Source organism: Alnus glutinosa, chromosome 11 (assembly GCF_958979055.1).
Source record: "Alnus glutinosa chromosome 11, dhAlnGlut1.1, whole genome shotgun sequence".
Taxonomy (NCBI): Eukaryota; Viridiplantae; Streptophyta; class Magnoliopsida; order Fagales; family Betulaceae; genus Alnus; species Alnus glutinosa.
This window is the reverse complement of record NC_084896.1, coordinates 15,751,734-15,766,915: the sequence shown is the minus strand read 5'-3', so window position 1 is coordinate 15,766,915 and position 15,182 is coordinate 15,751,734. Positions and strand designations below refer to the sequence as shown.

Sequence of the window (15,182 nt, the reverse complement as noted above, 5' to 3'; positions counted from 1 at the left end):
CCGCCGAAGAGAGTAGATCTTACACTAAAGAATGAAACCCAAACAAAGAAATCTCGATCAAACACTCCACCAGAAAAACACACTAGATAATCGCTTCACAACCCAAATCCCATTTAGTCTTCTGTCGGGGAACAACAACTACAACCGGATCTAACCCAGGAGAACAAAAACTCTAAAAACCTAATGGCTGGAAGAAAACAAACACTCCATTAGCACGAGCCAAGTAGGTACAAAAGACCATCCCCAGCCGAAAAGGGCAAGGGGGAGGGGTAAAAAACACCACCGGGGGAGGGAGGCGTGGAACCTCCCCCTTCCAAGGAACAAAACTCTCAAAGTCATTAATTATGACTTTTTTTCTTTCTTTTTATAATGATATAATCTCCCGAAATTTCTGTATATTGCATTTAACATCTATGCTATCTAAGAGATACAATTTTTTTTTTTTTTTTTTTGAGTAATAAATTTTCCTTCACCCTTCATCTATTGATTCCATCTCGTTTCCAAAATTCTTTAGTTGCCCTTTAAGATTTGAATGTGACCCTTCAGCAAACCATTAATATTGTTCAAAATTTACTTAAATTTAGAAATTTGAAACATGTCATTTTACAAAAATTATTTAATATGTTTTTTCTTTTTTTTTCTTTTTTTCAAGAAGATCTCGTTTATTAGAGAGGTGGTCCACAATGTCATTTATTTTATTGTAAGAGATAATGATCGATTAAAAAGTTGTGGCTAGTTTGAATGGATGGATATTACGAGTAATGCTATATGTATATTAAATGTTCATCAAAAAATAAAATAATTTTTAAAATCACAATTTTATCAAAATCATCGATCACACACCCAATTCAACAAAGTTAGGATAGGCTCATTGGTCGTTCAACCAAAAAAAAAAAAAAAAAAAAAAAAAGAAGAAGAAGAAGAAGAAGTAGAGGCTCATTGGGACTACAACGTAGACCACCACAAGGAAGAGATGATGTCATCTTGTCATAGGGACGTGTGCCTTGGTACCTTAACAGCTTTTTGTGGGCACTCCCTTTTGTAGCCCAAACTTCTTTTCTGTCAAACCTTAATCGATCCCATTATATTATTATTTATCATATTTTTTAAGTTTTAAACACAATAAATATTCTCAGCCCCTAATTAATAATTATACAATAAAAATTTATATATATACTAAAACTCTAATGAGGTAAAAATTTAATAAACAATTTATAATTAAGACCCTAAATTATGAAAAAAGTAATTTCAAATTAAAAGTTTCATTATTCATCTTCACAGAAAATCTCAACGTCTATCAATTTTTAATAAATTTCACTTATTTACTCTTTCTAAAAACCCCATTTTTATATTCATGAAAATATAAAGAGCATAATTTTTTTTCCAACATTTATTTGAATCAAGTGTTTAGAAGAATATGAAAAGTCTTGAAAGTGCATAAATTATCACCGATTGCGTTATGCATAATAGATAAAATTATACCATCGGAGAGTCTACAATGTCCAACATTTTTGTCACATTAAATTTCATTACAAATTACTCTTTATATAACTTATTTTCATTTTTCTCTTTATTTTTTCTTTTAATCTTATTATTTCAGGTATTTGAATCAAGTGATAAGTCATTCTATATCTAATAAGTTATAAAAAAGGGAAAACTTCAATTTACCCTCATGAAGTTGTCACCGATTTGCGATTCTACTACAAATGTTTCGATTTTGTTAATTGCACCTCATTAAGTTTCAAAAAATTTCAATTTAGAGATTCCGTCCAAATCATCCATCTGACTTACAAATTTCGCCTCACATGCCTGTTAGTGATGAAAATGGACAAGAATACCCTCTACAAAACGGTGCCGTTTTGTGAAACACTAAAACCAAAATTTCCCTCTACAAAATGACATCATTTTGATACAAAACGTCGTCGCCCTAAAACAACAATCGGGGAAGAAGGCCTCGTCGGGAGGCAGTGAGTGGGTCGTCCTTGAAGGAAATGGATTGCGCAGCGGATGCCAGCGCGAAGGCCTCCTAGCATAAGCCGAAATCGACAGTACTTTGTTTCGTCAATTTCAACCGAGTCGTTCAACTACACGGCCTTGTCACTGGAGGCCGACGAAACAAATACTGGCAGTTCCTGTTGGCCGAAATCAACGAAAAAAATACCACCAATTCCTATTGTCCGAAATCGACGAACCAAATACCAGTAGTTCCTCTCGGCCGAAATCAAAGTGGGTCTAGAAGACGATCGAGGCCGTCTTCCCTGACGAGGCCGAACGATGTTTTAGGACTTGTCTTCAAAACAATGTCGTTTTGAAGCTTGGAAAAGACTTACAAAACGGCACCGTTTTGCATAACATAATTTTGGTTTCCATATGTCCAAAAAGGTGCCATTTTAAATAGGACAATTTTGTCAAAAAGGGCACGTGCGCGACATGTGAGGCGAAATTCATTAAGTTAGACGATTGATTTGGACGAATTCTCTAAATTGAAAATTTCTGAAACTTAATGGGGTGCAATTAACAAAATTGAAATATTGGTGATAGAATTGCAAATTGGTAACAACTTCATGGAGGTAAATTGAAGTTTTCCCTATAAAAAAATAAAAATAAATAAATAAATAAAATACATTTTACGAATAGAAGAAAGTGCTCTAATTTACATATTAAATAAAAAATATAATATAAACATTTAAAATAAATTTAATTATTATTTAAATATAAAAAATGTCTCACTTAAATTTGTTGCCTTGAGCCTCAAAATCTATTAATCCGACCCTGCGTTGGGACTAAGTAATTTAATTTTCTGACATTATAATCTTCTTGATTTTCATTCTGAGATTATTCCTTTTTCTGGGACGATGGGCTTGTTTGACAAGCTTCAGAATAGAGCAGCATAATGCTGTTATTGTTCACGTACATTTTTTTTATTATTTTTTTATATTTTCTACCACCAATCAACATCAAAATATTCCCACTTTTTTCACTTTTTATATCACATCAATAATTTTTTATTACTATTCAAATAAAAAAATTCACTACAATACAAATTTTTTTCACTTTTTTATACAAATTCTTTTTATATTATATCACATCATCACTTTTTACTAATTCCAAAACTAACAACCCACTACTCTTTTCTGTTCTGTACATGTCTTTGCCAAACAAGCCCGATATTACAACGTGGTGCAACCTTTGGCGGGATTTGATTTGGTCGTAGCCAGCACATCTAGTTCTTGGGCTACTTTGGGTTTTGGGGCTTTGGGGGTGCTATGTTTGGCCAAGTTGCTACAAGTTCAAGGGTCGCTGAGTTAGGGGGAGGCGGGAAATCATCAGGTCTAGGCCTAGGCCCTTAGGGGTTGAGTCTCTCTATTCCAGCAGTACTTCATTTTCCTAGGCCACGTGTAGGCCAATGGGAATAAGATTAGGCCCCGTTTAATAACTCCCTCCCCTCCTCCTTCTCTTTATTTTTACCTTTTTCAAAAAAACATCAACTCAAAACATTCTTAACCTTTTTTACTTTTTATATCACATCAACAATTTTTTATTATTATTTAAATAAAAAATCCACTACAATACAAAATTTTTCTACTTTTCCATATAAATTATTTCTACTTTATATCACAACAATCGCCTTTTACTTTCACTCAAAAAAATAAATTATTCCACAAGGAAAGAGAAGGGGAGGGGAGGAGGATTACTAAACGGGCCTTAACCATCAGGTCCCTTAGGCCATAGGTGTGGGGCAATGGAAATAAAAGTGATCCCTTCTCTCCAAAAATAAGAGTATTCCCTTCCAAGCTCCATCTATTAAATTAACTTTTACTCTTAAAATACTATATTTTTTTATTTTTTTAAAAAAATACATTTGAGAATTGCATTATTAATCTTATTGGCGGACATCTATGTTAATCCTATTAAAAGTTAACCTGGGAAACACTTGCTGTAAGGATAATAGTAATTTTAATAGACTATTTAAAAAAATAGATAAATAAATAAAAATCAACCAATTTGGAGATTTTATTTATTTATTTATTATTCTATATATTGAAAGTGAGAATTTAAAGTCAAAACTACAATATAACCTTTCTACCGCGTAATTGAGAGGTCCAAAATTTAGGGATAGTTGCACCAATGGTTCTTGGGTTGGCCTAAATTATAAATCAATCCTTGTGATTCAAAAAGTTCGTGAAGATTCCTTGTGGTACTATAATTACAAATCAGTCATTGAACACGTTTTTCATCCACCAAGTTAACAAATTTCGTTAGTCAGTTACATCACACCTAATAAGAAGCTGACACATGTTCATTATAATAAAAAATAAGGTTAAATACTCATATGGTCCCTGAGTTTTAGAAACTTTATTTTTTTAGTCCTTGAGTTTCAATTTGCATCACAGATGATACATCAGTTTTGTAAAATGACCAAATTAGTACCTCGGTTAACTTCTCCGTCCAAAAACTAACGGTCTGCCACGTGTCAACCTCAGAAGTTGACACGTGGTACTATATAAAAAAATTAAAATTACAAAATCTTTAAAAATTAATTTTAAAAATTTTAAAAAATTTTTTTTTTAAAAAAAGGTGGCTAAGCCACCCCCTTGGCCACCATGGGGGTGGCCGACCACCCCCATTTTGGCCAAGGAGGTGGCCGGCTGGTCTGGGGTGGCTGAACCAACCCCATGGGGTGGTTTGGCCACTCCCTGGACAGGGAAAAAAAAAATTCAAGAAGATCGGTTTTGCCCTTGGGGGTGGCCGAACCACCCCCAAGGGCCATGGGGGTGGTTCGGCCACCCCAAGGGCAAAACGGGAAAAATAAACCCTAAAATTTGGAGGGTTTGGCCCTTGGCCTTTGGGGGTGGTTCGGCCACCCCCAGATCGGCCGATCTGGGGGTGGCTGAACCACCCCCAAGGGCCGAACCACCCCCATGGTGGTGGTTCGGCCACTCCAAACCGGCCGGCCACCTCCTTGGCCAAAATGGGGGTGGCCGGCCACCCCCATGGTGACCAAGCCACCCCTTTTTTTTTTTTAATTTTTTCAATTTTTTAAAAAGTTTTTTAATTAATTTTTAAAGATTTTTTTTTATATATAGTGCCACGTGTCAACTTCTGAGGTTGACAAATGGCAGACCGTTAATTTTTGGACGGAGAAGTTAACCGATGTACTAATTTGGTCATTTTCCAAAACTGATGTATCATCTGTGATGCAAGTTGAAATTCAGGGACTAAAAAATAAAGTTTCTAAAACTCATGGACCATAGGAGTATTTAACCCTAAAAAATATATAAAATCTAATAAAAATATAAATAAATAAACCAAAAATATTTTTAAAAATAAAAAATAAAATATTGAAGGGGTAGCTACCGGGGGGTGGCCACGTGCCACCCCCGATCACCTCTGGGAGTGGCGCACGGCCACCACCAAAGGCATTCTGGCCACCCTTGACCACGTCTAGGGGTGGTCACACGCCAACCCCATTGGCTGGGGGCAACCAGGCCAACCCCAAAGGGGTGGCTGCCGATCCAGCAGCCACCCCTTCAAAATATATATATATATATATATATATATATATATATATATATATATATATATATATATTTGTTTTATTTATTTATATTTTTATTAGATTTTATATTTTTTTTATTGTAATAGACACATGTCGCTTTCTATTGAGTGTGACGTGACTGACTAACAAAATCTGTTAACTTGGTGAATGGAAAACCTATTCAGGGACTAATTTGTAATTATAGTTTACCATAAAGACCCTTTATGAACTTTTTGAACCATATAGTGATTTGTAATTTTAGGCTAATCTCAGAGACCAATAGTGTAATTATCCTCAAAATTTATGAAAGAGGCTCATTGCGACGTGATGACTTGGGGCCGCTAAATATAAACTACCGAATTATTACCTTATTTCTTTGGCTCAAGAATTTGGCCACAAAAGTTTGTAAGAAAAGGCACAAGCATCTAATCTTCAGTGCATTGTCCTTCATAAATAAAAGAAACTATAAGTCCCAGTTAGTGTCAAAATGGCACCAAAAAGAGGGATAAGTAAAAGGGAGTGGGTAGTCTTCAAAGAAACGAACAGCGGCAGCTCTTTTTCTGCTCATTTAAATCCCCAGGTTCACAGCTGCAGGGTTTGACTTGTCCTGTCCGCGGAAGAGTAATAATGCGATTCAAGCTCCTTAAGACTGGCAGCTGCCTCCTCTCCAATTCTAGCCAACATGCGGTCTGTCTTCTCTGCCTGCTGGTTAAACTCAAATGTTCTTTGATCCACATGGTCATTAAGGGATGCAAATCCAGAAAAGATTGCTGTTTGCTTAAGCTCCGACACTAACTTAAGTAGAGAGTCAGATGCTTGAACCTACAGTAGAACGTGTAAGCATTTAGTAACTAAAATAACAAAAGGTTTAGAAAGCTTGCAAATTTATTCAGGGTCAAATTGATGAGGCCAGAGAGACTTCAACTAAGCACCATTAACATTTCTATCTTTTCAATCCACAATTGACAGCATTACTTTGGCAACAAACTCAGAATCCTACCCAAAAAATGACTCATCCATAAATTGTCAAAGGATGGACACCCCTGAATTTGCCAAGCTCATATTTACTCTAGGCCCAGTATATAGGTTAAATTTGTGGTGAGTGAAATCTCTCCAAATTCCTTGGCAATTAAAACCTTCTCTTTTCTCCATAACAACTTTCCCAAGTTCCAAATCTAAATATAGACGAACGCGATTTCAGCAACTGCTCTTACCATTCTAGCTGCACGCATCTCCATCATGAGAGATTCTTGTGAATTTCTGACTGGTGGATCATTCACCTACAGTATACAAGGTTGTATCAAAACATGTCTTATTTCATAGAACTTCCAAGCATATAGAGTACAACTTTTCAGAAATTATAAAAACATATTTCAAAATTATAGCTGATATTCTTAAGAAAATCCAAATAATCCCTTGGAAGATCACTAACCTCTTTTTTGCAGTATACACCAGTACTAACATGGTAGTTTCAAACCTAAACTGGCCAATACTAGCGAACGTGTTATTATATATTTACTCTCCACATTCTATTAAGAGCCAGGTCTGCTATTTCCCACAATTTAGAAAGGCAATCAGATCCCAGCCTTGCTTTCCTAATATTACACCTCAGACAATATTAGGAATAATGCTCCCTGACCAATGCTTTTGAACGTGTTGTTATATATTTAATCTCCACATTCTGTTAAGATCCTGGTTTGCTATTTCCCACAATTTGGAAAGGTGTCGAGGCCCTAGACCTCCCTTTCCTACTTTTACGCTTTGCAAATATTAGGAATAAGGCTCCCTCCCCTTCTACATATCTAAATTTCTCGTTCATAAATAAAAGAATAGAAAAGATCCTTGCTGGCCCCCTAGGACAAGGTGTCACCAAACATAAGCAGCAAACCAAAACATATAAAAAAAACTCAAGTTTCAAAATAACTGCAAAACATTATCAATAGTCAACAATAAAATTCCAGTTTCATTAAATCAAGGCAATGAACTCATTGGCACAAAAATTCAAAGCTGAATATGTTTAGGCTTGGCCAGATAAGGTTTCTTTTCTATTCTTTGCTGGTCATAAAGCTAGTTGTGATCATTCAATTAAACTAAAAAATGAGCGAATGAGTATGCTATTAAAAAAATATTTTTTCCTGAATGATCAAACCCATCTGTTTCTTTAGGCAGCCCCTATATGTAAGCGCTCATCGACACAGCATGTGTGATGAATCACAATCTCAGTTTTGGGTATGCTTGTGTTGTGTGTCACCTTGACAAGATGCCTTGCATTGAGCACTCACCTTTCTGTAAAGTTCACTCAAGATAGTAATGGCACAATGCACTAGATGATAAAGCCCAATGCCTCAAGGCATAACATCTCCAGTGATCAGCTCTCGAATGTTTCACACATGTGGATGCCAATTTCACATAAACCAACATGTACAAATGGAATGGCAAGAACACAAATCCAATCAAGTAGTGACATCCAAAACATGTTTATAGTGAGTAGTATGGGACCGCAGTAGGTGAAAATCACCCAAAACAAAAGTTCCATTACCTTCGCTTTGTTCCCAGCCTTTTACTACAAATCTCTTACAAACTAACGTGGTAGTCTAATTGGCACTCATCCAAACTGTCTTGTCAATCACTAAACAATTAAATTTACATGTCAAATTTTGTTACAAGGGATTGTAGCAAAAAGTTGTTGTACCTAAAGTATTTTTCTTTCCAATTAACTCAATATGAGAGTCGTCCTACATGCTTGTGGTTTCTAATTTCAGCTCCATGTGATATGTTTAATATGTTTATGAGATGGCCCATTAGTTTTTTTGGATCTTGAAGATTCATCTCTCCACTCATGTCAGACAATAATCAAATTATTGAAGCATTCGGACATGAATTAGCAACAAACAATCATGGTAAATAATTTTTTAATTTTTTAATTTTTTTTTTAAAAAGTAGGTAATTTTTGGAAAATGCATCCACAAGAACGAATATAAATTAAAAATAAAAATAAAAAAAAAAACAGGGAAAGATTACCCGGGAGACATTGACGAGGTGGCTGAAGTTGTCCACGATGCTGCCAATGTCGTTTTCGACTCTCTGCAGCAACATCTTCTCTGCTTCTGAGCTGCGGATGCCGCTGCGGTGGGCCCACTTCCGCCACCACCGCCCCCACTTCCCAAGCCGCCGCCTCCACCGACTCCTCCTGCTCCGCCTTTATTCATTTCCTACCCCTCCTCCCTCCTCTCTCTCTCTCCGAAGTTACTGTCACTTGTTAGAAACTAAAGAAATTATATTGAGGTTAAATGATGGCGCGGACAGATCAATGAAAACCCTCAAGACAGAAAATGATGGATGATGAACCGTTGGAGAGGGGGGACGAAGATGGAGGCCTCAACGCTGAGAGAAAGTCGAGAGGGTATTTTCTTTAGAGATTTTTATTGCCGGGAAAAAATAATCACTCTTTTCGTACACTCAGGAAGGAAGAGCGGATGACTGAATGCAAGACATGGGCTTGGGAGTGTGAATTTTTTTTTTTTTTTTTTTAATTCTATTATATTATTTTTTACTATATTTAAAATTGTGAATATTAAGAAAATTTGTTTTTTAAAATTATGTTTAGATGATTTAGAGAAATCAAGACAAAATTGAAAAAAGTTTGATAAAACTCAGGTACAATTTGAATTTAAAAAATCTATCCAAACATGTTTTTAAAAAGTAATCAAAAATAAAATGCTACCCAAACATGCCTCTTCAATTCCACAAAATATGTTGGAATATGTGAACAATAAATTTGTACAGCACTAGATTGATGTCTAAAGTGTGAAAATATTGTAGTTTAAGAGAAAAAAAAAAAAAAAAAAAAATACACTTTTAACCTAAAATATTGCAGAACGAAACATAGCTCTATGTGAGAAAAAAAAAAAAAAAAAAAAAACAAACAAACAAACAAACAAACAAATAGAGAGAAATGACAAAATTTTTATAGTTTTTTAATGATTTAATGAGTAAACAAACAGTACTCACTATTGTTGGTTAATACTGTTCACTCACCAAATTTTTTTGTTATAGTAGTGAGGCTGCTAAGAGTAATTTTTGGATTAAATGGGTCTCACAGCCTATGTTGTGCGGAGTAGGTGGACTCACAGTCCTTTTTATGTGGAATGCTTAAATTGCATTGCAATTAGAACATTTCAATTACATGGGATCTTAATTAGTCTCCTAATTGTATGTGGTGTTTGAATTGCTTTCGATTTGAATAGATTAAAATTATTCTTTACATTCATTTTACATCGGTTGATGTGATAAATTTCTAGTGACATTTTATTTTTTTAATTTTTTTATTGAGTGACTGACATGAGAAACTACTTAAAAATATGTTACGTCAATCAATATAAAATAGGTACGGAGAGTTGCATTACTCATTTAGATAGGCAATTATAACAATATGATTTTGATTTTTAAAGAGTATTTTTGTCCTAACAAATTCATTAGGAATGTTTAGGAGTTTTATTTGTAATAGGAGTCCTTATAATTAGGAATTGTAGCCTTTGGACTTCTTATTATTCATTTATCAAAAATATTTCAGCCCAGGTTTTTTAAGTGCATTCTCAATAGCTTATGTATATCTCAATTTAGAATAACTAATCAAAATCTATTTTATCTAGTTTAGCTAATGAGTTTTAAAATGTACTATACATCCGATTATTTATTCTTAACTCTATATTATTTTTTATTAATTTTTTTCATTATAGTATATTTTTTCTATGTGGGTCCCGCTTGATTACTCCACTACTTTATACACAATAAAGGAAGAAGAAAAAAATGAAGGACGTGGGGTCATGAAAGAAAAAGGAAAAAGAAAAAGCGGAAAAGGTGAAGAAAAAGAAAAAGAAAAAGAAAAAGAAAAAAAAAAGAAAAAAAAAAGAAAAAAAAAAGATAAGTGAATTCTACTTGTAGAGTTGCACTATTTATGGAATTAAGAAAAATCTATTATAGAGTTGAAATACATAAGCCGATGGAGTCTCTTTTTAACACTTTTGTTATCTATTCTAACTTAAAGTTGCAAATAGATAATCCATTGGAAGTGCTCTTAAGAGAATGCTCTCTATTTCCAAATGGATTCCAATTTTTTTTTTTTTTTTTTTTTTTTTTTTTTTTTTTGTGCACGCTATTCTCTCCACTTTTAATTTGACGCTCAAAATTGTAAATATAGGCAAGCCTTAGGATCCGTTTAGGTTTGCGATTTCAAAAGTGTGATTTGAAAAGAGCGATTTTAAAATGTTTGATTTGAAAAGGTGAATTTTAAAAACGCAGTTAAGCGTTTGGCAAAATCGCAGTTTGACTTTTAAAATCGTAGGTTATCATTTAAAATTTTGCATTTTCAAATCACAATTCCCAAACGATTCATTTTCTACGATTTGATTTAAAATCGCACATTTTGTCTATGACATCGCAATCTCAAACGCACCCTAAGAAGATATCTATTGAATGCGCGCTAATCCACTTCAAAATACATAATTACTTTTTTGACAAAAATCAAATAAATATATATTGCAACGTCATCGCTGAAATTACCAAACATTTCTAGGCAAACGTGGCCACATCAAATTAGCCGAACCTCCTGAATTTTTTTGTCCTAATTCTGAAAATTTGGGACAAGAATGTAATGAGAGAGAAGTGCATGGGCGAGCTCGCTAGCTCTGTCATGAATCATGATATACAAATTACTATAAGCGGGAGACATTTGAATTAACTGGGAAGTAGGATACTACAATCGGAGCTTTTGAAGATTTTGATTTGCATTTAGATTTCTCTGAAGAACATTCTTTCATGCGGGAATCCGACCCTCCCACAATATCACCGGAGACCGGAGGCGACGAGAAGCACGTCTTGAAACGGCTGAAGATGGTTGAGAAACAAGCCATGATGTCTCTTCGATCCTTCTGTTGAAACGAATTAAACCTTTTGACTTGGTGATCAAAGACCCTTAATTAGCTGATAAACGAGGTTGAGGTATTGAAAATGAAGGAAGATAGTGATATATATATATATATATATATATATATATATATATATATATATATATATAAGGGTTGGATTGGCTTGTAGAGGAAGGAGAAGACCAAGTAGAGCATATTATTATTTTAATTATATTAATAATGGTGTATTAGAGATGAGAGTTAGTCCAAATGCTTGGAGACCACGGGGAAGACTAAGTTTAATTAGCAGTTTCTTAGAAGCTTCTCTTGATTTTGAAGCTTGCCTTTTGACCACAGCTCCGCAGCCCACAATAATTAGAGAAATCATTCATTTTCTCGTTCTGTCTCTTTTTTTTTTTTTTTTTTTTGTTTAATTTTATTTATTTTTTATTTTTAAAAATTACTATTGAATTTGTGGGGTTCAAATAGATTTTTCATATGAGCCTCATAGATCTAATGGTGATTTTCAAAAGTAAAATGTATAGTTTGAAAATGAATTTTTAAAAATTATAATTTAAATTTGTAGTTTCAAATCACATGTAAGTGGGTGCATTTTTAAAAACGCGTACTTTTAGTAAATTACATTTTTAATTAACACGTATTAAAATTCTTATTTTTTAATCTTGATTTTTTAAATCAAACCCTAATGACCCTTTGTCTCTCTTAGTAATGATGGTTTGCATGTTAATTTTCTGATATACGCCTCCTTTTTCTTTAGACTTGACTATGATGTCAAATAGTTGCAAAAATTCCTGGAGGGCAATTGAGTTTTATTAGATAGTCAATAGTGTTCTAAAGCACTAGCACGAGAGATTCAATTAATTATTTTTTTTAAAAAAAAAATAAAATAAGAAACAAAACTACTTTTTCTCCCTTATTTAAAAATACTCTATAACAACTTCCCTTAATTTTTTCCTGAACCATTAAATTTTTTTTTTTTATATACATTTACTTTTTTTTTTCTTTCATTTTAAAAGAGGTGAGAGGAAAGAAAATCGAGTTTATGATTATAATAATGGAATGCTATAGTGCTTCCCAATGGTTAGGAAACCTGTAAGGAAACTATTGTATGTAATTTTTTTTTATAATTTTTCTTACATTTTTCAAATATTTAGGAAAGGGAACCACTTATAGGATATTTACTACTAGTGCAAGGTTTTTTTTTTTTTTTTTTTAATAGAAATATCGAAAATTCTTAGAAACTAACTAATTTTTAATAGTGACATGTGTTTCTTGCATGTGAAAAGTACATATTTTTTTGTATTTTTTTATAAGTAATAGTGTTCTAACGTTATGTATCGAAAATTCTTATAAACTAACCAACTTTTAATAGTGACATGTGTCTCTTGCATTTGAAAAATATATATTTTTTAATACTTTTTTTTATAAGTAATAGTGTTCTAAGGTTATATATCGAAAATTCTTACAAACTAACCAACTTTTAATAGTGACATGTGACTCTGCATGTGAAAAGTATATAATTTTTAATTTTTAATTTTATTTTTTTATAAGTAATAGTGTTCTAAGGTTATAATAGGGGATGTTGGATCCTTGATCCACTTCCTCATTGGGCCGCTGAACACATGGCCCACTAAGGTGAGAATACTCTTGGATGTTTGACAATGATTATGGTGATTGGTGACCCATTAATTGATAATATCGATTGAAAGAGTACAAGGATGGGTAGCATTTTGTTGCTTGTTTTAGCTTATATTATTATTGTTTCTTATTATGAATTTGTGAAGCATGTGTTGCAATATGAGTCATGTTTGTTTTAGTATAAAATGTTGTTTTTTTTTTTTTTTTCCAATGTTTGGTGTGGCTGAAAAATAAAAAGAAAATTGGCTTAGGCCTCTTAACGGGTATAAGGTAATGCTATTTAGTGTTATCTCCTCCCCTTTTTTTTCATTCTCATATCTTTTGAAAATTAATTATTGAATTTGTTGGACCAACATATTCACCTATGTGGATCCTACAAATCTGACTGTTAATTTTAAAAAAATAAGAATAGGAAAAGAATGTGAGAATACTAAATAGCATTTATATTTGTTTTATTCTTCCATTGGCCTTTTCCTCTGTTGATGCGTATTTATCATTCTTTTCAAATATTTAACCGTTATGCATTAATGAATGATCCTAATCCGACCCATAATCGGTTTTTCTGAGGAGATTAGATCTTAGTCAATATTAAATAGGCTCTTCAAAGCATGAAGCTTTTGCTTGATTAGTTAAAAACCATGATATAATTATTAAAGCCAACCATCATAGAACATGATATTTATGGTTTCCAAGGATTGACTTACAACTCTCTCTCTCTCTCCCATTCTATTCATTTTTTTTTCAAGCCGACTTTCACAAGAATACCAAACCCACTTGCATTCATCTATTAAAAAAATTTAAAAAAAAAAACCCTCTTTTATTCAAACAACACATAATCTATACAAACCCTATGCACCGATCAATCACTTATCTCTTTCTCTCAAAAATAAAAAATGAGATATACGTCCTCGATGCTTGTGAAGATTAAGAGGGATTTTTCTTTTCAAACATATGAGTAATGATTCACTACCACCTAAATATACAATTTTTCACCACCTTAATTTATTTTTAACAAATAAAAAAACTCAAAAAGTAGTGGAGGATCACCTTACCGCATAGGAAAGGTGATGAAAAGTTGTATTTTTAGGTGGCATTGAATCATTACTCAAAACATATTATATAAGAAAGAACAAAAAAACCTGAAACAAAAGGCTAGGATTGAAACACGACGTTAATAGGTTGCTAGCAAATCGCTTCCAGGATTCAACAAAGCTTATAAAGTCTACATATAGCAATTTTGGCAAATTCATACTATTTCACTTGTGAACTACTAAAATTGAGAAATGAAAAATTGAATATAAAATCGGTAGAAGAATGTTATATTTATAAATATTGAAGAGGCACATGTGAAAAGTTAAAACTTTTCAATTTATGTAACTGACAACATTTACAATATTAATTAATATTTTATCGGTTCCAAACTATCCAAAAGGGGCAGTTAGCCTAGTGGATATGGTGTTTCTCTTCATCACTTTACGCTCGTAATCGCATTTTGCTCTTAAAATCTTTTAAATACAAAAGACATGTTTCGAACGCCGGCCCTCGTGTAACTACTAATTAAGCCATTTAACCATACTTATAATATTACAATCTAACATTAATTTATAACAGACCAAGTGGCAGAGGCCATAGGAGATTATATATGGTATTCAAGAATTAACTAACAAATCACTCCGTATCGCTTTTTATAAGTTCTTTATATATAATAATAATAATAATAATAATAATAATAATACAAATTTCCATGCCCTAATGTATTGAATAACACCTAAAGCTTTGTGGTGGCAAACATTTACCACACATCAACCTACTTAATTACCATATGTACGTATTAGATTAACTGATATTGGTGACTGTTGTTTTATTTAATAGTAATTAGGCGTAAATCAAACAACCGAAAAGTAGTGAAAGCTGGCAAAAAGGCGGGTACTTCTCCTGTAGCCATAAACAACTCACATGAAAACTTACTCGGTGGCAGTGTTGACTGTTGAGAAACCGTTGAATAACGGTATTCTACAACAACAAAATAATACATGAGTTGCAACTCCAAATTCAAGTGGGCATTAAGCAAATTTATT

General features: G+C 33.1%; 1 pseudogene; it reads right to left on the bottom strand.

Annotated features, from left to right (window-relative positions):
- Positions 1–5,881: 5,881 nt before the first annotated feature.
- On the bottom strand, positions 5,882–9,007 carry LOC133882615 (mediator of RNA polymerase II transcription subunit 22b-like; annotated as a pseudogene).
- Positions 9,008–15,182: the final 6,175 nt, after the last annotated feature.